Source organism: Salvia miltiorrhiza, chromosome 4 (genome assembly GCF_028751815.1).
Source record: "Salvia miltiorrhiza cultivar Shanhuang (shh) chromosome 4, IMPLAD_Smil_shh, whole genome shotgun sequence".
In the NCBI taxonomy this organism is placed as follows: domain Eukaryota; kingdom Viridiplantae; phylum Streptophyta; class Magnoliopsida; order Lamiales; family Lamiaceae; genus Salvia; species Salvia miltiorrhiza.
In genome coordinates this window covers 10580028-10603788 of record NC_080390.1, presented here as the reverse complement: position 1 = coordinate 10603788, position 23761 = coordinate 10580028, and the positions used below count along the sequence as shown (strand labels likewise).

Genomic DNA, 23761 nt, shown 5'->3' with positions numbered 1-23761 from the left:
TGGGCACCCACAAACTACTATAATAAGAAAAATATTGATTTATTTAATTCATTTTTTTAAAATAAAAATAGGATTTAGTTATTTTATTATACTCCATCCGTCCCAGCTTTTAGTATCCAATTTTCCTTTTTTGGCCGTCCCATATTTTAGTATCCATTTCTATTTTTGGTAAAAGTAGGTGAGATCCTTACTCCACTTTAATTACTTTAACTCTCACATAAAATGTGGGACCCTTATTCCACTCACAACACATCAATCACTTTATTAAAATCCGTGCCGTTCTCAACTGGATACCAAAAGCCGGGACGGAGGGAGTATTCTTGTAGTAGCCCGCTCTTTTATTTATGATTAAAACTAGTAAATGCAAATTTTTTTTAAATGAATCCAGTTTATGGTCCTGATTTTTTTTTATCAGAACGGAGTTATTATTTTAGCTTTATATTTTTTTTTACGTATGAGAAAAACGCGATGAGGATTATTGAGCAATCAATAATTATTATTTCAGATTATAACTGACTTAGCAAAGTCATGTTATTTATTAAGTGCAATAGAAATATTATTTCTATTATTTACTTGAAGTCGTGATTAATTTTCGACTTATAAAACGAGTTATATAATATGTAATTCGTAGAGAGTTATAACGAAGCTTCGTTATATGGGAACCCGAAATTAGTATTACAAATACAGAATGAGGATTTTATAATAATTACATCACAACTTTACAACTTATTATTCCCTACATCCCTATTTCATACCTACTTCATCAAGAAGGCAAACCAAACGTGTACTAGGTGTGTGCAGAATAGCTTTACAGCAATTTTACCACCTAGAGAGTTTTTTTTTAAGCCACCCTACGACAGCACCATCCACTCCACCAAACTTCCCACCACTCTTTGCTCCCCACCATCTTCAATTCTTTAAGACTACTAGTTCCTTCAACCACCAAAGGGAGGAGAATTCAATTACTGCTGCCAAACTTCGAACAGGTAAGGTTTGGTTTAAGTTTTTCCACCAGTCCATTCTTGATTCCTCTGCATATGTCAATAAGCATCTGAAAATTTCAGCTATCTCCTCATTAAATTCAATAGCAACAAACAGCCACCAACAACAAGCAATTACAGGTATATACTAAGCTCCCTTCATTCGAATTCCATTTGCAATTCATCCACCAAGCATGATTAAGTAGAAATATTGAATGTATAAATGAGTATAGGTTATGGACTTAGCAAAGTCACAAGCACAGAAATCAGTTCATATGTAATTACATTTCTTCACATGAGTCAGACGATGAGAATTCTTATAACATTAGCAAACCACAGTTCCTAGTTAATCTCTAACTTTATCAAAATAGGAACACAGAACAGACCCCTTTAACTTCAAACCACAAACCATTGTTTATATAAAGATTTATACAAAGAAGAAGAGGAAGATAGAACAAAGACTTAGCTTTAAGATGTAGTGCCGGCTGCCGGTTCGGACGAACCAAGGAAACGGCGAACCCCTGCTGCCGTGACGAACACCGATAACAAAAACGGCGAACTCTCGATTATCTCGTCTGCATCAGAGCAACGGCAGCAGGTGAGACCGGTGGCCGACGGCGTCTGACTCGCCGGAGATGGAGGAAGGCAGAGGCGGGCTGAAGTTTCAGAACAGGAAGCTTGAGAATCTTTCCCCTTAACAACTAGAAACTAGAGAAGAAGAGGAAAGTGGAACTTAGCTTTTAAAAGGAGGAGGGCCGATTGCCTCGTTCGGTGGAGACTTAGACGGCGATAACTGTGACAGGGACGAACACACACGACCTCTTTGAGACCCAGGAATGACAGCTACGGCGTTACCGAACCGGAGGGGACGAAGTCCGACCGGTACCAGGGCCGGAGCGGCGGTCGCTTCACCGTGGCGATTTTCCCTTCTCTGAAATCTAGGGCTCGACGTCAGAGAGGGATTTATGAGGATGGAAGACGAACGGCGCTGCTTCCAGGAGGCGACCGCTCGCCGGATTCCGATGAAGATGCAGCGGCGACCTGGTAATTAAAGACTTGGGCTCGCCTATTTTTTCCCCTTGGGCGTATTCAGCAGAAGTACAGGGAAGAAGGCCGACGCCGGGGTAAGACTCGTCGCCGGTCGAAGCTGACTGGAGCAGTGATGGCTGAACGGCTGAGGAAGAAGAAGCCGGCCGATTTTTGGGAGGGCCGATCGAACGCAGAGTTCGAAAAGGGGCGAGCAGCTCCTTGAGAGAGAGAAAAGAGAGAGAAAGGCGTGAATTGTTTTGAGAGAGAGAGAGTCCGATAGTTTGTGAGAGAAAGAGAGAGAGATGGGCTTTAAAATTTTAATTGTTTGGGCTTTCCTCTACTTTTATGTGGGCCGAATTTTGGGCTTGTTTTTTTTAAATTGGGCTTCCAATTTTAATTATTTTGGGCCTCACAATTTTAAGTATTGCAAGCCAAGATTTGGGCTTCCCTATGTTAAATTCGAACTGGGCCAGTCTTTTTATTTATTTGGGCCTTTTTCCTTTAATTACTGATTGGGCTCGAATTATTTTAAAGTTTTGGGCCGATTTATTTAACTATTGGGCTGAGATATAGTTGTTGATGGACTTCTATTTCCAAATCCTATACATATATTGTTGGGCCGAGTTCATTTCAGGAATTGGGCTTTGTCTTTTAATTCTTTGGGCTGCTGTACCATATCAGCTGGGCCGAGTTTTATTTAATTTTAAGCTCAGAATAATTCATTCTATTCTTGGGCTAATTTTAAATTATGGACTGAAATTTTATTTAGTTGGGCCTTACATGATTTATTTATTTGAGCCCAATTATTTATTAGTGGGTGAGCCGATTCTTATTCAACAAATGAGCCGCCTAGTTTATTAAATATTGTTTGTGGACTTCAGAATTTAAAGCAAGCCATTACTGTTTATTTCATTAGCCACTGTTTTATTTAATTAATTGGCTACTCTCTTTTGAGCCTATTAATTATTTGAGGCTACATTAGTAATGATATTTCTATCGAAAAGCCCGATAATTTCTACAAGGTCACACCTCGATTGAAGCCGAGTTAGTTCTTTTATTTTGATCAAATACAAGGCGGGATTTATTTTACAATGAGAATTTTCCGATGGGAAAAGAAGGATCACAACTTTATTCGAACACGCTAGACGAGAATTAGCTAAATCTATTAACGAGGATTAATAGTAGAATTTCCGACTATCGCTCAGAAGATTAGTTCATGCATACAAGATTCATGCATAGTTACAATTACGCTTTCCCATTAATTAAGAATTTTCCTCGAGGCAATGTCTTATTTTATATTCTCGTGATTAAGGTCAAGCACGAGAGTAAGAACTATTCAAGGAGTCACAGTACCTTAGCAAAACTTTGCTATCAGGTGGGCAATTTCTTACGCGTAAATAAAATGCTATGCATGTGTTATGCTTTAAAATGCAAATTGGATCTTCAAGTGTGGTATGCTTTATTATGCTTTACGCTAAATGATTTACGCTTGATTACGCTTATTTACGCTTGAATGCTTTACGCTGATAAGTTTATGCTTATGTTTGATGCTTGCGTCTGTTGGGGGAGGCCTCCCTCAACAGTACGATGCCGTGTCCGCTGAGGAGGGCCTTCCTCACGGCGCGATGCCCGTGTCCGCTGAGAGAGGCCTCTCTAGCGGCGCGATGCCAGTATGCCAGTGTTACAACGTCTATTGGGGGAGGCCTCCCTCAATAGTACGATGCCGTGACCGCTGAGGGAGGCTCCCCCTCACGGCGCGATGCCCGTGTTCGTTGGGGAAGGCCTTCTCCACGACACGATGTTTGTTTATGATTGTTAAAGAATGCCCTTATGCTATTTATGAATTTGGAAATGTTTAATGAGCAAAGGATATGAAAGAAACTTATGCCTCTTATGCGATGTTGTGTTATGTTATTAATGATGTTATGTTATATGCTTGGCAACTGCCCACTAAGTACTCTTGTACTTAGCCTACGTATGTTTATGTTTGTGCAGGTTGAGCTGTGATGGGCGATGAAGTGTTGCTGAGTGGAGTTTTTGTCGAACTTAAAGTAGGCTCAGAAAGGATACATGTCTTCATACATGTATCTCAGTTATGCATTCCGCTGTAAACACTGATTATTTCAGTTACACCTTCCGTTGCAAACTCTGATAATGTTTTAGCCAAGCCCCTAAAAATGCCTTTTTCCTTTTTAAGGAATATAACGCGTATACAAGTTCTTTGAGTACCATTTTTATGCGAACTATGCCTTTTTCCTTTTTAAGGAATATTTCACGCGTATTCAAGCTCTTTGAGTATTCTTTTATACACCCCTTTCTAAACCCGCTTCTTAATTTCCCTTCCCCAGTCATGGTTTTCCCGGATTAATTATCCTTAATTAAGGTCGGTCGTGACAGAGTGGTATCAGAGCAGTTCGTTTGCTCTGAGCCTAAGAGTTTATTTAAGCCAAACTTAGAATGGATCACTAAAGTGTCTAGAGTTCAATCGACAAAGCTCAGCACTTCATCGCATCACACTCAACGAAGCAGAATGGTAAGCTATTCCAAGTTTTGAGTTAATGTTTACAAAAAGTGAGAACTATCGTAATAACAAAGTGAGTAACTGTTAATAACTATGTTATGTTGTTATTGAATGAAATGATTTACGCAAGCGCGATTAAGTATGCCTATGGAATGAATCCCTATGAACATAGAGCTATTAAGATATGAGATCACCACTACGACAGAACATAGAAGCAAACATAGAAAAAAATTAGATTGTATCTTTTGGTGGCTATAGTGAAGGAAGCAAGATAAGTGATACGTATAGAAAAAAAATTTTCTTAAGCTGATGATATTATAGCCACTATAAATCTCCATGACTTATGCTTAAGTATCCAATTTAGATGATGTGATAATATATGCTTAAGGATTGTTATGACTCATAGATTTGAGATGCTAAGGACCCTTAAAGCTTACTACATCAATGATCAATGATGTCATTGGAGTCATGACTTGTTTACAAGTTATATTAAGTTGACATTTACAAGAATTCTTTTGAGGTTTGTATTAGATTATGCTAGGGTGTACTAATTGGCACATCTTTGCTACTAGAATGTCGCCTAAGAGAGGACACCCTGTGAGAAACAATAACAATCGCAGAAACCATAACGCTGTACCAGAAGAACCACAAGATGCTCGAGGACATAACCCATTCCCTCCGCCCCAACTAGGAGAGTCGAAGAACTCTTTTTAAGGCAAAATCCACCTACGTTTGACGGAACGAGTGAACCGGCTGAAGCTGAGATTTGGGTGCGTGCAATTGAACGCATTTTCAACTTTCTACGTTGTACCGATGAGGAGCGCCTATCTTGCGTCTCATTCCAGCTAACAGGATCAGCTGACTTCTGGTGGGAAGCACGTCGAAAAATTTTGACACCTGAACAATGGGCAAGTTATACTTGGGAAGATTTTAAGACAGGATTATATGATAAATATATTCCGAAAAGCTATAGGAAGAAGAAAGAAGCTGAGTTCTACGAGTTGAAGCAAGGAAAGAAAAATGTGGTTGAATACGACAAGGAATTCTGCAACCTGTCGAGGTTTGCTCCACAACAAGTGGACACAGAGGAGAAGATGGCAGAGAAATTTTGTGCCGGACTGCGCTACGAAATTAAGATGGCTCTAGCAAGCCACGGAGGACTCTCATACACGGAGTCTCTGAACAGGGCACTTGACGTTGAAGCTGCAATGCCGTCGGACAAGTCAGCCCCATCGTTGATCTCAACGCCAAATGATCCACCAGTAGCCTCACATACGCTCAAAGGGAAACGCAAGTGGGACAACAATGAAGACAATATCAATCAGACTAATAAGACAATGTCGCAAGAAAATAAACGGATTGAACAGTATGTTCAACAAAGGCACGAGGCAACCTCGAGCCAACTGGAGGTAACCAAGGTCAGAGAGGAATTTCACCTTGCCCAAATTGCGGTAAGATGCATAGGAGTGTCTGTCGGGCTGGAACTAACGGTTGTTACAATTGTGGCCAAAAAGGTCACTACTCCACGCAATGCCCCAACAGACAACGAGGTTCAGCAATTGGGAACACCCACACCCCCTTGCCAGCAATACGTGGACACTTACGAAATCAGTCTCAATCACATCAGTGAAAATCTTATGGAGACACCGCAAACAAGAGAAGCTACGTGGGAACTTGAAGACAAGATGAAGGAAAAATACCCCGAATTGTTTTAGCAGAGATATGCAAATTTCGGGACGAAATTTTTGTTAAGAGGGGTAGTATGTAGTAGCCCGCTCTTTTATTTATGATTAAAACTAGTAAATGCAAATTTTTTTTAAATGAATCCAGTTTATGGTCCTGATTTTTTTTTATCAGAACGGAGTTATTATTTTAGCTTTATATTTTTTTTTTACGTATGAGAAAAACGCGATGAGGATTATTGAGCAATCAATAATTATTATTTCAGATTATAACTGACTTAGCAAAGTCATGTTATTTATTAAGTGCAATAGAAATATTATTTCTATTATTTACTTGAAGTCGTGATTAATTTTCGACTTATAAAACGAGTTATATAATATGTAATTCGTAGAGAGTTATAACGAAGCTTCGTTATATGGGAACCCGAAATTAGTATTACAAATACAGAATGAGGATTTTATAATAATTACATCACAACTTTACAACTTATTATTCCCTACATCCCTATTTCATACCTACTTCATCAAGAAGGCAAACCAAACGTGTACTAGGTGTGTGCAGAATAGCTTTACAGCAATTTTACCACCTAGAGAGTTTTTTTTTAAGCCACCCTACGACAGCACCATCCACTCCACCAAACTTCCCACCACTCTTTGCTCCCCACCATCTTCAATTCTTTAAGACTACTAGTTCCTTCAACCACCAAAGGGAGGAGAATTCAATTACTGCTGCCAAACTTCGAACAGGTAAGGTTTGGTTTAAGTTTTTCCACCAGTCCATTCTTGATTCCTCTGCATATGTCAATAAGCATCTGAAAATTTCAGCTATCTCCTCATTAAATTCAATAGCAACAAACAGCCACCAACAACAAGCAATTACAGGTATATACTAAGCTCCCTTCATTCGAATTCCATTTGCAATTCATCCACCAAGCATGATTAAGTAGAAATATTGAATGTATAAATGAGTATAGGTTATGGACTTAGCAAAGTCACAAGCACAGAAATCAGTTCATATGTAATTACATTTCTTCACATGAGTCAGACGATGAGAATTCTTATAACATTAGCAAACCACAGTTCCTAGTTAATCTCTAACTTTATCAAAATAGGAACACAGAACAGACCCCTTTAACTTCAAACCACAAACCATTGTTTATATAAAGATTTATACAAAGAAGAAGAGGAAGATAGAACAAAGACTTAGCTTTAAGATGTAGTGCCGGCTGCCGGTTCGGACGAACCAAGGAAACGGCGAACCCCTGCTGCCGTGACGAACACCGATAACAAAAACGGCGAACTCTCGATTATCTCGTCTGCATCAGAGCAACGGCAGCAGGTGAGACCGGTGGCCGACGGCGTCTGACTCGCCGGAGATGGAGGAAGGCAGAGGCGGGCTGAAGTTTCAGAACAGGAAGCTTGAGAATCTTTCCCCTTAACAACTAGAAACTAGAGAAGAAGAGGAAAGTGGAACTTAGCTTTTAAAAGGAGGAGGGCCGATTGCCTCGTTCGGTGGAGACTTAGACGGCGATAACTGTGACAGGGACGAACACACACGACCTCTTTGAGACCCAGGAATGACAGCTACGGCGTTACCGAACCGGAGGGGACGAAGTCCGACCGGTACCAGGGCCGGAGCGGCGGTCGCTTCACCGTGGCGATTTTCCCTTCTCTGAAATCTAGGGCTCGACGTCAGAGAGGGATTTATGAGGATGGAAGACGAACGGCGCTGCTTCCAGGAGGCGACCGCTCGCCGGATTCCGATGAAGATGCAGCGGCGACCTGGTAATTAAAGATTTGGGCTCGCCTATTTTTTCCCCTTGGGCGTATTCAGCAGAAGTACAGGGAAGAAGGCCGACGCCGGGGTAAGACTCGTCGCCGGTCGAAGCTGACTGGAGCAGTGATGGCTGAACGGCTGAGGAAGAAGAAGCCGGCCGATTTTTGGGAGGGCCGATCGAACGCAGAGTTCGAAAAGGGGCGAGCAGCTCCTTGAGAGAGAGAAAAGAGAGAGAAAGGCGTGAATTGTTTTGAGAGAGAGAGAGTCCGATAGTTTGTGAGAGAAAGAGAGAGAGATGGGCTTTAAAATTTTAATTGTTTGGGCTTTCCTCTACTTTTATGTGGGCCGAATTTTGGGCTTGTTTTTTTTAAATTGGGCTTCCAATTTTAATTATTTTGGGCCTCACAATTTTAAGTATTGCAAGCCAAGATTTGGGCTTCCCTATGTTAAATTCGAACTGGGCCAGTCTTTTTATTTATTTGGGCCTTTTTCCTTTAATTACTGATTGGGCTCGAATTATTTTAAAGTTTTGGGCCGATTTATTTAACTATTGGGCTGAGATATAGTTGTTGATGGACTTCTATTTCCAAATCCTATACATATATTGTTGGGCCGAGTTCATTTCAGGAATTGGGCTTTGTCTTTTAATTCTTTGGGCTGCTGTACCATATCAGCTGGGCCGAGTTTTATTTAATTTTAAGCTCAGAATAATTCATTCTATTCTTGGGCTAATTTTAAATTATGGACTGAAATTTTATTTAGTTGGGCCTTACATGATTTATTTATTTGAGCCCAATTATTTATTAGTGGGTGAGCCGATTCTTATTCAACAAATGAGCCGCCTAGTTTATTAAATATTGTTTGTGGACTTCAGAATTTAAAGCAAGCCATTACTGTTTATTTCATTAGCCACTGTTTTATTTAATTAATTGGCTACTCTCTTTTGAGCCTATTAATTATTTGAGGCTACATTAGTAATGATATTTCTATCGAAAAGCCCGATAATTTCTACAAGGTCACACCTCGATTGAAGCCGAGTTAGTTCTTTTATTTTGATCAAATACAAGGCGGGATTTATTTTACAATGAGAATTTTCCGATGGGAAAAGAAGGATCACAACTTTATTCGAACACGCTAGACGAGAATTAGCTAAATCTATTAACGAGGATTAATAGTAGAATTTCCGACTATCGCTCAGAAGATTAGTTCATGCATACAAGATTCATGCATAGTTACAATTACGCTTTCCCATTAATTAAGAATTTTCCTCGAGGCAATGTCTTATTTTATATTCTCGTGATTAAGGTCAAGCACGAGAGTAAGAACTATTCAAGGAGTCACAGTACCTTAGCAAAACTTTGCTATCAGGTGGGCAATTTCTTACGCGTAAATAAAATGCTATGCATGTGTTATGCTTTAAAATGCAAATTGGATCTTCAAGTGTGGTATGCTTTATTATGCTTTACGCTAAATGATTTACGCTTGATTACGCTTATTTACGCTTGAATGCTTTACGCTGATAAGTTTATGCTTATGTTTGATGCTTGCGTCTGTTGGGGGAGGCCTCCCTCAACAGTACGATGCCGTGTCCGCTGAGGAGGGCCTTCCTCACGGCGCGATGCCCGTGTCCGCTGAGAGAGGCCTCTCTAGCGGCGCGATGCCAGTATGCCAGTGTTACAGCGTCTATTGGGGGAGGCCTCCCTCAATAGTACGATGCCGTGACCGCTGAGGGAGGCTCCCCCTCACGGCGCGATGCCCGTGTTCGTTGGGGAAGGCCTTCTCCACGACACGATGTTTGTTTATGATTGTTAAAGAATGCCCTTATGCTATTTATGAATTTGGAAATGTTTAATGAGCAAAGGATATGAAAGAAACTTATGCCTCTTATGCGATGTTGTGTTATGTTATTAATGATGTTATGTTATATGCTTGGCAACTGCCCACTAAGTACTCTTGTACTTAGCCTACGTATGTTTATGTTTGTGCAGGTTGAGCTGTGATGGGCGATGAAGTGTTGCTGAGTGGAGTTTTTGTCGAACTTAAAGTAGGCTCAGAAAGGATACATGTCTTCATACATGTATCTCAGTTATGCATTCCGCTGTAAACACTGATTATTTCAGTTACACCTTCCGTTGCAAACTCTGATAATGTTTTAGCCAAGCCCCTAAAAATGCCTTTTTCCTTTTTAAGGAATATAACGCGTATACAAGTTCTTTGAGTACCATTTTTATGCGAACTATGCCTTTTTCCTTTTTAAGGAATATTTCACGCGTATTCAAGCTCTTTGAGTATTCTTTTATACACCCCTTTCTAAACCCGCTTCTTAATTTCCCTTCCCCAGTCATGGTTTTCCCGGATTAATTATCCTTAATTAAGGTCGGTCGTGACAATTCTCTATATTGTACTTATTTTTTTAAAAAAAATTTGTATTTTGTATTTTTAATTTATTTTTTAATAAAAATAAAAAAGTTACCAAAAAATTGCAAAAAAATAACTACAATATAGAGAATATGATAAAATAATTTAATCTTATTTTTATTTTAAAAATAAATTAAATAAATTAAATTATTTTATATTTAGGTAAATTGTGGGTGGCCACATGTGGCTGTTTAACATTACTATATTCTATTTGGTAATAGCAATTCAATGCGCAATTCTTTTAATTTAAAATTCAATGCGCAATTCTTTAAGTATGCGCAATGCGCATACAATTTCAATTTGAATTACAATGTCATAAATTAATCTTTTTAGCACAATCAATTGATGCACTTAATGCAATGCGAATCATTTGATGCATTTCACGTGAAGAATTTCATGCGCAAAAAAGTTGTATTTGATGTACTATGGTTACACAATTGATTCACTTTCACGTGAAGAAATATAGCTATAGCAGCTATACTAGAATTATTGTGATTGACATGTTAAAAAAAATACAACTAATTCACGGGTATACTAAGTTAATTTGACCATATATTGGTTTGGTGAATAAGCAAAAACACAACAAATTTTTTCTCAAACCTGCGAACTCACAAAAAAATTGTCGTTGAATAAGCAAAAACACAAAAAATTGTTTGTTATACGAAGGAAAGTTTGTCCGGAACCAGGTATATTTTAGTAATTAATTGTTATTTTATGCTAGTTCTATTCAGCATGTTGCAATTATTGTCTCATAATTAAATTATCTAAATTATGATTTAATTGTGTTTCATGGGAGTGGTTCACTGCTGAACTATAATCTATGCGCGAAGTAGTCTTTATATTGCTAAAGCGCCACTTATGACGAATTCTAATATATGTTGGATTTATATTTATGCAAGCGCAACTTAATTTAATATTTTTAATTTATCATGTTAATGCGCATAAATGTTTGTTAAATTAGGTAGTTTCAGTTTTGTAGTAATTGCTATATTGAATTTACATCATTGAAAATTTTACTTCCTATTAATAATTACAATATTGTAATACAATGCTTGTGTTCATTTTGTTGTTTTAGATGACGGAGTGGAAGAATATTATTGTGAATTATTGAGGATATTGGAATGATATTCTTTACAATGGTGGGAGTGCAACATTTTGTTATGTTCGAGCCGATAATATAAGCATTATGGTGTTAAGGCAAAGTATTGACTATTATTTGGTTGCAAACTCTTTCAATCCAAGCTACGATCTATATTATTTATCAAGAACTCGAAGTGGTAGGCTGATCCGATCTTTGTTAAGTACTGATGAACAATTTTTTCGATTATGCACTACTGAGGTCGAGCCATAGGTTTATGTGACTCAGAAAGGGATCACTTGTCCACCGCAACAAGAAGTGTATCGACCTTCACTAGATAAACCTTCTTCGTCCACTTATGAGCATACTCCATTGCCCACTTCATTCGATGATTCCATCTCAGACCAGATGAGAGGATTTGATTGGTTTTCGGATTCAACTCCTAATCCGACCATGAATTGTCACACTATAGGATCTGTTGGGGATGATGACAATGATGATGAGGAGTACGTCCCATCAACAGAGTCTGATGGGGATGATGATGAGGAGGAGGAAGAAGCAGATGAGCGGGAGTCAGTTCGAGCAAACTCAGCAACACAATTGCCAACCAAATTACCAAAGTCGGGCATGATCTCGAGCGACCACACGTGCAACGCCCAAACAGGTCCATAGAATTTATAACTTTTTTTCGACATACACTTTGTAGTGTATTGACACAACAAATTATAAGTATACGCCCCCACGGAAATTGGTTAAATGCATCAAGATCATCCACTAATGCACAAACCCAATTTTCAATTGTTTTATCGGTCTCGTAACCTACCAGCATTCCATATAGGACTATAATGTAGGCAATCCTCAAGTATAAACTTCCATCCTCATCATTAATATTAAAATCATCAAAAAGATCAATGATAAAGGACAATTTAACATGCGTCTGACCACCACTAAATCTCGTAAACACTTCCACTTCACTCAAATCATGATTACGTGACATATCAAAATTAAAATCACCGAATTGAAGACCAGTCACCAAAGCATAATCCCTCCTAGAAAAATGCACCCTGGTATTATTCAATAAAAAATATAGACCATCCTCATTGGATTTAATTTGGCGAGACACTACATGATGCACGACCATTGCACATTTTGGACCAGGATTCCAATCCAACAAATATCCAAAACAACCATTTAAAAATCTATCCAATAATGCTTGGCCACCTTTTTCCTTTAAAATTGTCTGCACCTTGCTTAAATACTTGATTTTATAATAAGTGCCCACGTCCGACGTTACATTGATAGTGTCAAGTCTCAACAGAGTAAGAGGCCCTGTTACAACGCAAAAAATATTTAAATAACAAATTTTAAGACCAAAAACGCATACTATGCACATTCTAATCTATGCTCGAAATTTAACTTTGCGAAATTAAAATTAGCTATGCGAAATTAAAATTAACTATGCTCGATTAAATTTAACTATGTGCAATTGAAATTAAAATTCCTCCCAAAAATTAACTATGCGAAATTAAATTTAACTAATTTTAAGATTAGAATTAAAATTCCTCCCTAAAACGAACTATGCGAAATTCCTCCCTAAAATTCCTAATTGTAGAATTAACTAATTTAACCAATTTTAACTAAAATTAAAATTAAGATTAGAATTCCTACCTAAAATTAACTATGCGAAATTAAATTTAACTATGTGCAATTGAAATTGAATTTAACTTAACTATGCGAAATTAAAATTAACTATGCTCGACATTTAACTATGCGCAGTGCACAACATATTATGCGCAATTTTCTGTCTCTAAATTGCGGAACATATACTATGCGCAATGTGTACACTGCGCAATATATAGACTATGCGCATAGTCTATATGGTGTGCGCACCAAATAATTTCGATACTATGTGCATACAATTCTACGCACAAATTAAAGGTGAATTCTACGCGCAAACTTAAATAAATGTGTATTCTGCAAAGAAATTAGATCTATCCTAAGGAAATTGTATGCTCAAATTCTCTGCGCTAAGTAATTTAAGAACAAAAAATCCGAATAAGGCCATGTTCTCCACCGTCAAAAATTCCCAACATGTATTACAACTGCGAATAATTAACTCAAAATATGAATTAATTCCAAAATATTATTCAAAATACAAAAAATGCGCATAAAGAGAAATAACAAACCTCTTGAGGTGCGGCCATGTTCTCCACCGTCGAATGGACTTCAAGGAAAAAGCTTTTGAAGTAACAACGAATGAAGATTTGGAGAGGAAGGCTATTTCACGCAGAGAAGGGGAACTTTGCGGAAGAGAAATAAAGAGGTTGGAGAAATTCAAAATCTAACATAATGGAGACAAAACTACCTACCCAAACCTTTAACAATTAAACTCGGTCAAAAAGGAAACAAACTTTGTGTCAGTGCACATGTTTCCAAAGACAGACATAGAAAATTGTGAAGGGAGGCAAGTACCAAAATAAATAATTAAATATTCAAATGGATATGGAGTGAATTGTTTTCAAAAAGTGGGTATATTGTGAATGTAGCTCCCAAAAGTTGTGTAGTCTTGTATAATACCACAAAGTTTATTGAGTCTGAAAAGTTAAATGAAATTAATGTTAACGGTGAGAATGTTGAACATAAAGAAAATGTAACTGATGTTAAGTATGACTGTTGAGTCATGCTTAAGGACAACTATGTCGCAAGAAAGATTAAATGAACTTTCTTTTATGACGATTGAATGTGATATTTTGGAAGAAATTGATGATAAAAGTGTTTTAAATGATTTTGGTTCAAAACTTGCAAACAGAGCAACACTTTTTAAGTGGATGACATATATATATATATATATATATATATATATAGGGGCGCGCTTCAGTGAGACCCCATATTTTTCGTGTAACATGAGTACAATGAATAAGACATATAATACTAATGAACAAAACGTATATCTAATGAACAAGATGTATATACTGATGAAAAATAAAATTTTAAAAATTCGTAATGAATAAGACATATATACTGATGAACAAGGCCGTATACGCTGATGAACAATGCAATATATACTGATGAATAACAAAATTTAAAATATTCTGCTCCCTACAGGATTCGAACCCTGCGAAAAAAAATCACCCTCCAAATACAATATTAGCCATAAGATTGATAAAATAAACACACCAGATCGTGCCCTAGATCTCACTAAAATTGGGGGGTCTCATTGGAGCGGCCCCCTATATATATATATGGAAGAGTTCAATGGAGACCACTCCCCTATATAGAGAATGAAGACCAAATCAGAGTCATTGATCTCGCCAAAATCAATGAATCAGATTCATCCAAATTCTTCAAGTTTAGGAAATCCCGTAAATTCCTCATTTTCCAATTCTGGAAACTAACGAACATTATTATGAACTTACGAACATAAGTATGTTTATTTGTATGTTCATTTGTTTTTATACGAACATTAGTATGGTCATTTATTTTTTATACGAACACATCGACGAACATTAGTATGTTCGTAAGTTCATAATAATGTTCGTTGGTTCCCAGAATTGGAAAATGAGGAATTTTCGGAATTTCCTAAACTTGAAGAATTCAGATTAATCTGATTCATTGATTTTGGTGAGATCAATGGCTCTGATTTGATCTATATTCTCTATATATATAGTGGTCTCCATTGAAGCTGACCCTATATATATATATATACATATATATATATATATATATATATATATATATACATATATATATATATATATATATATATATATATATATATATTAGGGTTGAGTTCAATAGAGAATTATCTTTTTATTCTTTATGAACAAATCTATTCATTTTACGAACATATCAACATAACTAACGAACAGACGTAGTTGGTAAAAATAAAGAAAAACTCGCCACCAGCAGGATTCGAACCTGGGGCAAATTGCTGTTCATGCGGTACATTGATCTGTTCATTAAAATTATAGATCTGTTCGTTTTTATTTTACGAATTCTCTGTTCTCCACAATATTTAGCTTCTCTGTTGAACCCTTCTCTACATATAGGGTATATATATATAGTTTTGATATGCCGTTTGAGTGATTTTTGTGAGCACCAATCCTTATCCAATCTAAATTTCCTTTTAGTTGTATTCAACGTGTTTAGTTAATTTCCTATTACTATTCATCAATTCTTAGTTTTGTATATACATCTAATATTTATCTAATTATTTCTGCCCATTTTTTCATCATTCTCTTTTTGCCGTCGACAAAGCTCGGTTTTATTTTTCAACTTTTTTTTCTCCCGACGTTCAGTTGCCGTCCCTCGCCAGACTTCTTTCTCAGTATCGTTTATCCTCTCCATCTCGTCGACGGTCGCAAAAATTAGAGGATCGCCCCTGCTCTGCAACGTAAGTCCTTCACTCTATTTATGTTCATCAAGTTTGCTTCAGCGTATGCGAAGTTAAATCGTGAAAATTGATATGTGGAATTGATTTGAAAATAATCATTGAAAAAAATTGTGCAAATTAATTTTATTGTTAGGGCTACCTGAATTAATTCGACGTGAATTATTGGAACCTAGGATCAAGAAGGGTCTAATTTATTTGTTTTGCTTAAGAATGATTTTGAGTTATGTCTAATTCTTTCACTCACATTTTTCTTTATTATTTTTGTCTTGTAATATGAAGTTTTAGAAAACTTTTTTCGAGAGAACAAACTCAGTTAAATTCAAGTAACCATATCTTGTTCCCTGGTAATGAATGTTTATATATTATGAGTGTTGATATCTTATTAATGTGCTGGTAATTACAGTAATGGGAGAAAATATTCACAATGAGTTATATATTCCTCAAGTTGCGGAAGATAGAAAGCCAAAAGCGGGAATGAAATTTTTATCGGTGGAAGATGCATTTTCATTCTATAACCAATATGCACGAGAAGCAGGCTTTAGTGCTAGAATAAGCAATAGCAAGAAGAATAAGACTACAAAGGAAATCTTTTGGAAACAAATTGTATGCTTTAAAGAAGGTCATACAGATCAGTCTCGTTCCAACAAACGAGATGTAAATGGTCAGCCAAAAACGGTAAGAGCTCGTGGAGAAGTTAGAACTAATTGCAAGGCAAAGATTTCTCTTATCAAACAGCAAACTGGACCCGAATGGAGTATCAACAATTTCATGGAAGGTCACAATCATGCACTTTGTAGTCCTTCAAAGGTGCATTTTGCTACGCTCTCGTCGCAGCGTTTCAATTGCAAAGAGAGAATTGACTCAACAATTCTCATAAGCCAATGTACCAACTTGTCAGCAAATGCGATTATTAGAGATAGAGTATGGTGGACCTGAACATGTAGGTTGCACAGAAAGGGATATTAGAAATCTTGAGCAAGAGTTACGAGATGAACAAAAGGGAGTTGATGCCGAAACTTTGATTGAGTTCTTCGCATCTGAAAAAGATAAGGATCCAACATTTTTCTTTGACTATGAGACTGACTCAAATAAGAAGTTTAAGAGGTTCTTTTGAGCAGATCCTAAATCAAGGAGGCAATATAGTGTATTTGGTGATGTGGTTGTCTTTGATTCCACATACAATACCAATAAATACGGGATGATTTTTGCGCTGTTTATAGGAGTTAATCATCATCACCAAACAATTATTTTTGGTTGTGGGTTTTTAAGTGACGAGAAGACGGAATCATTCATTTGGTTGCTTAATAAGTGGATGGAAGCTTTACCAACAGGTGCTCCAAAAGTGATAATCACTGACCAGGATCCTGCTATGACAAAAGCGATTGCACAAGTTTTGCCGTTTACAGTACATCAGTATTGCCTATGGAACATCTTGAACAAATTCTCAGATAAAGTTTCCCCAGTGACTTTGCGAGATCATTATCAAAGCATAAAGAAGGTTATAACAAATTCTACATCTCCTGATGAATTCGAGCAATCTTGGAGAGATGTAATCAAGAGTGAGAATTTGGAGAAAAATGATTGGATATCATTGATGTATGGTCTACGTCAAAAATGGGTTCCAGTATATTTTAGGCATGTATTTTGCGCTGGAATGTCAAGCAATTAGAGAGCTGAAAGTTTACATGCATTTTTTAAAAGATATGTCTCAAATAAAAACTCGTTGATGCATTTTATCACACGATTCAATCGGGCTCTAAGAGATCAAAGGCATAATGAATTAGTTGCTGACCACATTGACATGAATGAACATCCAAAGATCAAGACAAACTGGCCCATGGAAACTCAAATGGTTCGAGTATATACAAAAAAGAAATGGTCAGAGTTCTAGAGTGAAATTAGCCAAAGTCATGGCTACTATGTGCAACAGACATCTATGACAAATGACTTAGTGATCTATAATGTGATTAGTTCTGAAAGTTGTTCGTCCTCCATACCAAGGCTGCTCATAAATGACAAAAGAAGAGACCATATATCATATAGTTGCAGGAAATTTGAGTTTGAAGGTATTTTGTGCAGACATATGTTAGCTTTATTTCGGATTACCCAAGTATTTCAACTACCTGCAAAATACATACTCAAACGTTGGACACGAGAAGCACAGACTGGTGCCATACATGCCATAGATGACCAAAATATCAATGATACTCCATTGAGGTCTTTTTCACAATTGTGTTGCTTCCGGTCATTTGGTTCCCATGAGTATGAGATGTGGGAGTCTCATTCCTACGCATCTCTTATATGCGGACGACATTCTTGTGTTTTGTAAAGCGACGGTGGATAATGCAGCTACCATCAGGAACATTTTGCATTTTTACGGTTCGCTCTCTGGTCAAAATTATAGTCCTACTAAATCCAATATCTTCTATTCTGATAAGGTTTCTCATTCTTTGAGACAGGCCATTGGCCATCACCTAGATTTTCGGATGGGTGCTCTGCCTTTTCAGTACCTGGGTGTTCCTCTTTTTGTGGGGCGGGCTCGTGCTTCCTCTTTGCGTCCGATTTATGACAAGATTGTGAATAAGTTTTCCAGATGGCGTGGGAAGCATTTATCGATGGCGGGTCGGATTTGTCTTGTTAAATCTGTTATTCAGAGTTCTCTAACTCATTCGATGATGATTTACATGTGGCCTCGTTCTCTGCTGAAGGAGTTGGATGCACATTGTCGCAACTTTATCTGGACTGGGAATGCTCAGAAGAAACCTAATTATACGGTGGCTTGGGCTAGAATTTGTGCTATCAAAGAGGAAGGTGGGCTGGATGTTCAATCTTTCTCTATGATAAATCGTTGCTTTCTCATGAAACGGGCGTGGAAAGTGATTTGTGGTACGGATTTTGGTTATGGCATCATGCGCGACAGGTATCTCAAGCCGTTCGGTCAGACTAAAGCAGTGGCTGCCTCTTCTTCGATTTGGATGAGTCTCCGCAGCGAAATTCCTCAGTTAATCAATGATACTTATTGTAGTGTGGGTAGTGGCCAATTGGTTAACTTCTAGACAGATGATTGGCTGGGTTTTCCGATTGCTGATAAATGTGGTGTGCCTCACTTCATGCGGGATTTTCTTAATCAGTCGGTTGCTGAGTACTTTTATGATGGTATCTGGCATTTTACTCAGAGTTTTGTGGATACCTTCCCTGAGATTGTTTGTAAGATCCTTCTTGCTCCGGTTGGTGATGATTCTGATACTAGATATTGGAAGCTGTCTCTTCATGGGTGTTGGGAACCTTGTGGAATATCCTAAACCTTGTTTTGATGATACCAAAATTCATAGGACTTAAATGTAATAGACTAGAATCATTTTTGAACTCAAGTGTTAGAGTTCGTTTCTAGTTTAGTTGCGGTGTCAAAGACTGAAGACTGAAGACTGAAGAACGAAGACTGAAGACTGAAGACTGCAGTTACCAACTGAAGTATCAGTTGAAGAATCAGTTGAAGACTGATTATTTAATGCGCGCCATGGACTGATACTAAAGTCAAGTATCAGTTGAACATTCCTCCTAGGACTGATCTTCCAACGTTCAGAGGAAGCCACGTACGCTCAAGTACAGCCGCATTAAATGCAGAGATATCTCAATATCTTATCTCTGCAGAGGTCATTCCTATCTGGTGGTTACTTTTCAGAGATGTCACATCTCCTGTCCATCAAAGAGAGCCGTTTCCACACAGACAAGGAACCTCGAAGATTGAAGCCTCAGCCCAAATTCGAATTGCTCTCCAACGGAAGAAATCTTGAGGACGATTTACGCCAACGGATCTATTCAAGAGTTCTCCTACAAATAGCGCTCGAGGATCACTTCAATCTTCACCGATTCAACGACATAAGCTGAAGCTCTGCCGAAATAGCTACTCAGCCTAAAGCTTAAACCGCCCAAAGCTTGAATCGAAGAAGAGAATTCCAAAGCCAAAATCAGTCACTGCTGATTACATACATTCTCTTAGACCCTAGGCATATATTCTGAGTACCCAGAAGCCAAAGGTCAAACTTGCTTCAAAGAACTCGTTCTTTGTAAGTATAGTTGGCACTCGTTTAAACCTCTCCCCCATAAGAGTGTTTGAGTGACTCGGAGTTTCAGAAGGTGTTCTAAACTCTGATAGGGAAGTCTGAGCACGAGGTGTGCTTAGCAAGGAAATCCTGCGCGAGCTGTGTAGGTGCTGAAGAGAGAGTTTATCTTCAGTTCACGGTTTGCAGTGCACCAGGGAAGCACTTGCGGAGTGGATTGTTGGTCTGATCAACCAGCCGTGGATGTAGGAAAGAGTTTTTCCGAACCACGTAAAAGTCTCTGTGTTATTTACAGCTTTCAGTTTTACATTCATAACTGTGTTATTTCAATTGATAAAACTGAATGCTGACTAACTGAAAAGAGAAACCTTAATCCAACTATCTGCTCCACCGAGGCTATTCGAAACTAAGTTTAATTTCCGCTGCGTATGATATCAATCTGACTCACTATCCTCTGATAGTAAGGAAGAGAGATATCATCTTCATCCTTGCAAACACGACTGAAGCCCTTACGTGGATCAGTTAAGTTCCAGTGACTTAACTGATAACTCTTTACTGAAGAGCTTTCAGTATCAGTCGTCAACCCTGTTGGTCAACACTTATTTCGGTTAAACAGGTGTCTTGTTTGCGTGTAAAGTTTCGCTTCTATCTCTGACTGAGATCCCTCTGATTGAGGTTTGTAGATAGTCATAAAAATAGCCTATAGGTGTATTCCCCCCCCATACACCTATTCGAGACCCCCCGGACCTAACAATTGGTATCAGAGCAGGTTGTTCGCAAGAACTATCTGTCTCTGACTAGTTCTACTTGAACTAGATCCTTATTAAAGGTCTCGAAAAAGTTTTACTCTTTCTTATTGTTTTGTGCTTGCTACTTGCTTTATCTGCTGTTACCTGTTCTCTCTTTTTTGATGGAGACTAACCACAGCAGATTATCTTCTCTACCTATGTTTTGTATTGAAAAATACGACATATGGAAGTTTCAGCTTGAAAGCTTCCTCATTGCCCAACATTGTAGAATGTGGGAAGTCATCACCAGCGGTCCAATCATTATCACCGAAACTGTAAAAAGGGTTCCTACTGACATCCGTCAGGAACCTTACGATGAGGACCAGCCCAAGTCAAAGGCAGACTTCACCACAGAAGAAAGGAAGCAAGATGAGCTAGACAACCTCGCCAAAAGCATCATCTCCGGCACCGTTCCTGACAAGTATGTCATGAAGATCATCAAGTGCAGGACAGCAAAGGAGATGTGGGATATTCTGGAAAGAATGTGCGTAGGTTCTGAGGAGATCAAGGAGAATAAGCTTTCCATAGCTTGTCAGAAATTCGACTCCTTCCTCATGCTCAAGAATGAATCTGTCGAGGAAATGGAACAAAGATTCAATCTCATATTGAATGAAGTTCAATCCATTTCCAAAGACAAATACACTCAACGAGAAATCAACTTGAAGATTCTTCGAGCACTGCCACGAGGAGAATGGCAGATCTACTCAGTCGCTCATCAGCATAAGCCAGGATTCAGTCAGCTCCCGACAAACAAGCTTTTCTCCGATCTCATGGCAAATGAGTTCGATCTTCTGAGAAATCTTGGTAACAAGTGTTGGATTTGTATACTGAAAGCAAGAACTTTATGCTTGTATACAATGATTCCTGTTATTCACTATTCTTATCTCCTATCTGATTGTGTTCATGATTGCATATGTATGTTCTTTATCTCTGTATAAGTAGATTATATGGTGTGTTGTAGATCACAGAAGACCATATAATTGGAATAACCTTAAGAGATATAATATGATCACAGCCGAAATAACTCTAGGACAAGTTATTGGTTTAGGCTGCAGTATAGATGGAAGTAGTTTGTCTTGGCTACTTGTCTATACTGGTACGTCATTACGTATTGATAGGACCAACAGTTGAGATGTATTCTTCTATCTGACTTAAGTGAAGAATCAAGATCTCGGTGACTTATAAATCTTAATACTAATAAGTATTCAGATATATATGTTAATTCGTATATCACTTTGACTTACTATGAGCGAGAGTTAAATACTAACTCGAGTACTCTGTATCTTGGGTGATAGCAGTTAATATATGATATTTGATTATCTGTATTAGTACCCGTATCCGGTATAGGATAATGACATCCCCTTAAGGAGCTCAATAAGGTTTATTACGCTAAACCCTGCAGGTTGATTAAGTTCAGGCGTAATAATAAAGATTGAGTGGTACTGCTTAAGGAATTATTAAGAGATTAATTAATTTAAGCTGTCAGAGCTCTAATTAATTAATGGATGTCGGATATTTTAAATACGGAGATTTAATAAGTCTAAATACAAGCCCCGACTCATCACCGGCAATAAAGGGGTAAGTCAGTATCGGTTCTCTAGTGGAATGAACTGATATTTATAAATTAATTGTGGTCTGGGCTGACCATGGATGAATTAATTTATTTGAGGCCCATCTTTATTCCTTGTATCTGGTCCCTGGGCTGGCCCAATGTCTCCTAGCCCATGAAGACAGAATTTTCGGCCCTAGCACTGTAATTGGCGCCTCCTCCTTATTTCTGTATTATTAAATACAGCTGTCAGCTCTCAGGAAAATACACTGATAAAATATTAGGGTTTGAGAGCAGAGGGAGGCGCAGAAAATCGTGAGGTGCCATTCTGTCTTGGGAGTTCTCATAGCTCGTTGTCCATCCAACGTTGGGAATTGAGCGGGATACAGTCGAGAAGATCAGAGCTGGAGTCTGAATCATTCAACGCGATTATCAACCATCTGTGCATCCGATTCTCAAGTAAGTTTTCCTAACACCTATGTGCAGCTGTTAAATTCATAGGAGCATGTTAGGAATTAATCGTTGTATGGCAAATTAATAATAACCAAGAAACGATCATCGGGCAAACGGAACGTTAATTCAATTTAATATTCCTTCAATTGGTATCAGAGCCCAGGATTAATTTCTTGGCTCTATTATTAATTTGTGTACGATTAATAATGTGCGTTGTCTTTTAACTGCTGTTGTTCTTCGTGATTCGTTGATTCGTGGGATACGTCGTTTGACGTTGTAATCGTTTTTCACCACGAGAAAAACCGTGGTTAGATTAGGATTTCAATTGTATTTGTTTTTCCGTTGTAAATCTGTAAAATTGAAGAACGAGACGAGGACGACGACGAATCAACGACGAGGAAGGTGTAAGGAGGAGCAACGGGCACGGAGCGAGCAAGGCCGCCGGCGCCAAGGGCTGCGCGCGCGCTGAGCGCCGCGCGCCTGGGCAGGCGCCGTGCGCCTTTGCTGCTGCTGCTCGATGCGAGGCGAGGCGGGGCTGCTGTGCGGGTCGGGCAGGGAAGGGGGCTGCAGCCGGCAGGGGCTGTGCGCGCTCGGGGCCGCGCCTGCGCGCTTCGCGCGCTGCGCGCCCAGCGGGCGGCGCACTGCCGCTGCTGCCGCTGCTGCTGTCCACGCCGGGATGCCTGCTGGAGCTGCTGCCGCTGAGAGCGCCGGAGTCTGCTGCCGCTGTGCGCGCGCTGGAGGCGCGCTGGAGGCGCGCGGAGGCTGCTGCCGACTGTTGCTGTTCGCCCGGTGCCGCGCAGAGGCTGCTGCCGCTGGGCTGCTCGCTCGCCGGGCTGCTGGTGCGGCATACGCCGGTCTGCCGCGCGCGCCGGGGCGGCTGTGCAGAGAGGCGGCGGCGCCTAGGGTTCCAAACCCTAGGTGGCTGCGTTTCAAACCCTAGGGGGCCCAAACCCTAGCTTGACGGGCCCATGTGTTCGGGCCGAGTTTTTTCTTCAGTTTTTGGGCTTGTTTTTCTATTTTATTTTGTAATAG

General features: G+C 38.8%; 2 long non-coding RNA genes across 2 annotated transcripts; both read left to right on the top strand.

The window, feature by feature from the left end:
- Nucleotides 1–534: 534 nt before the first annotated feature.
- On the top strand, nucleotides 535–4225 carry LOC131022676 (uncharacterized). The gene is made up of 3 exons (XR_009101384.1): nucleotides 535–1121; nucleotides 3322–3384; nucleotides 4005–4225. It is a non-coding gene; the product is annotated as an uncharacterized LOC131022676 (long non-coding RNA).
- A 2281-nt stretch (nucleotides 4226–6506) lies between these two features.
- On the top strand, nucleotides 6507–10198 carry LOC131022675 (uncharacterized). The gene is made up of 3 exons (XR_009101383.1): nucleotides 6507–7094; nucleotides 9295–9357; nucleotides 9978–10198. It is a non-coding gene; the product is annotated as an uncharacterized LOC131022675 (long non-coding RNA).
- The last annotated feature ends 13563 nt before the right edge of the window (nucleotides 10199–23761 follow it).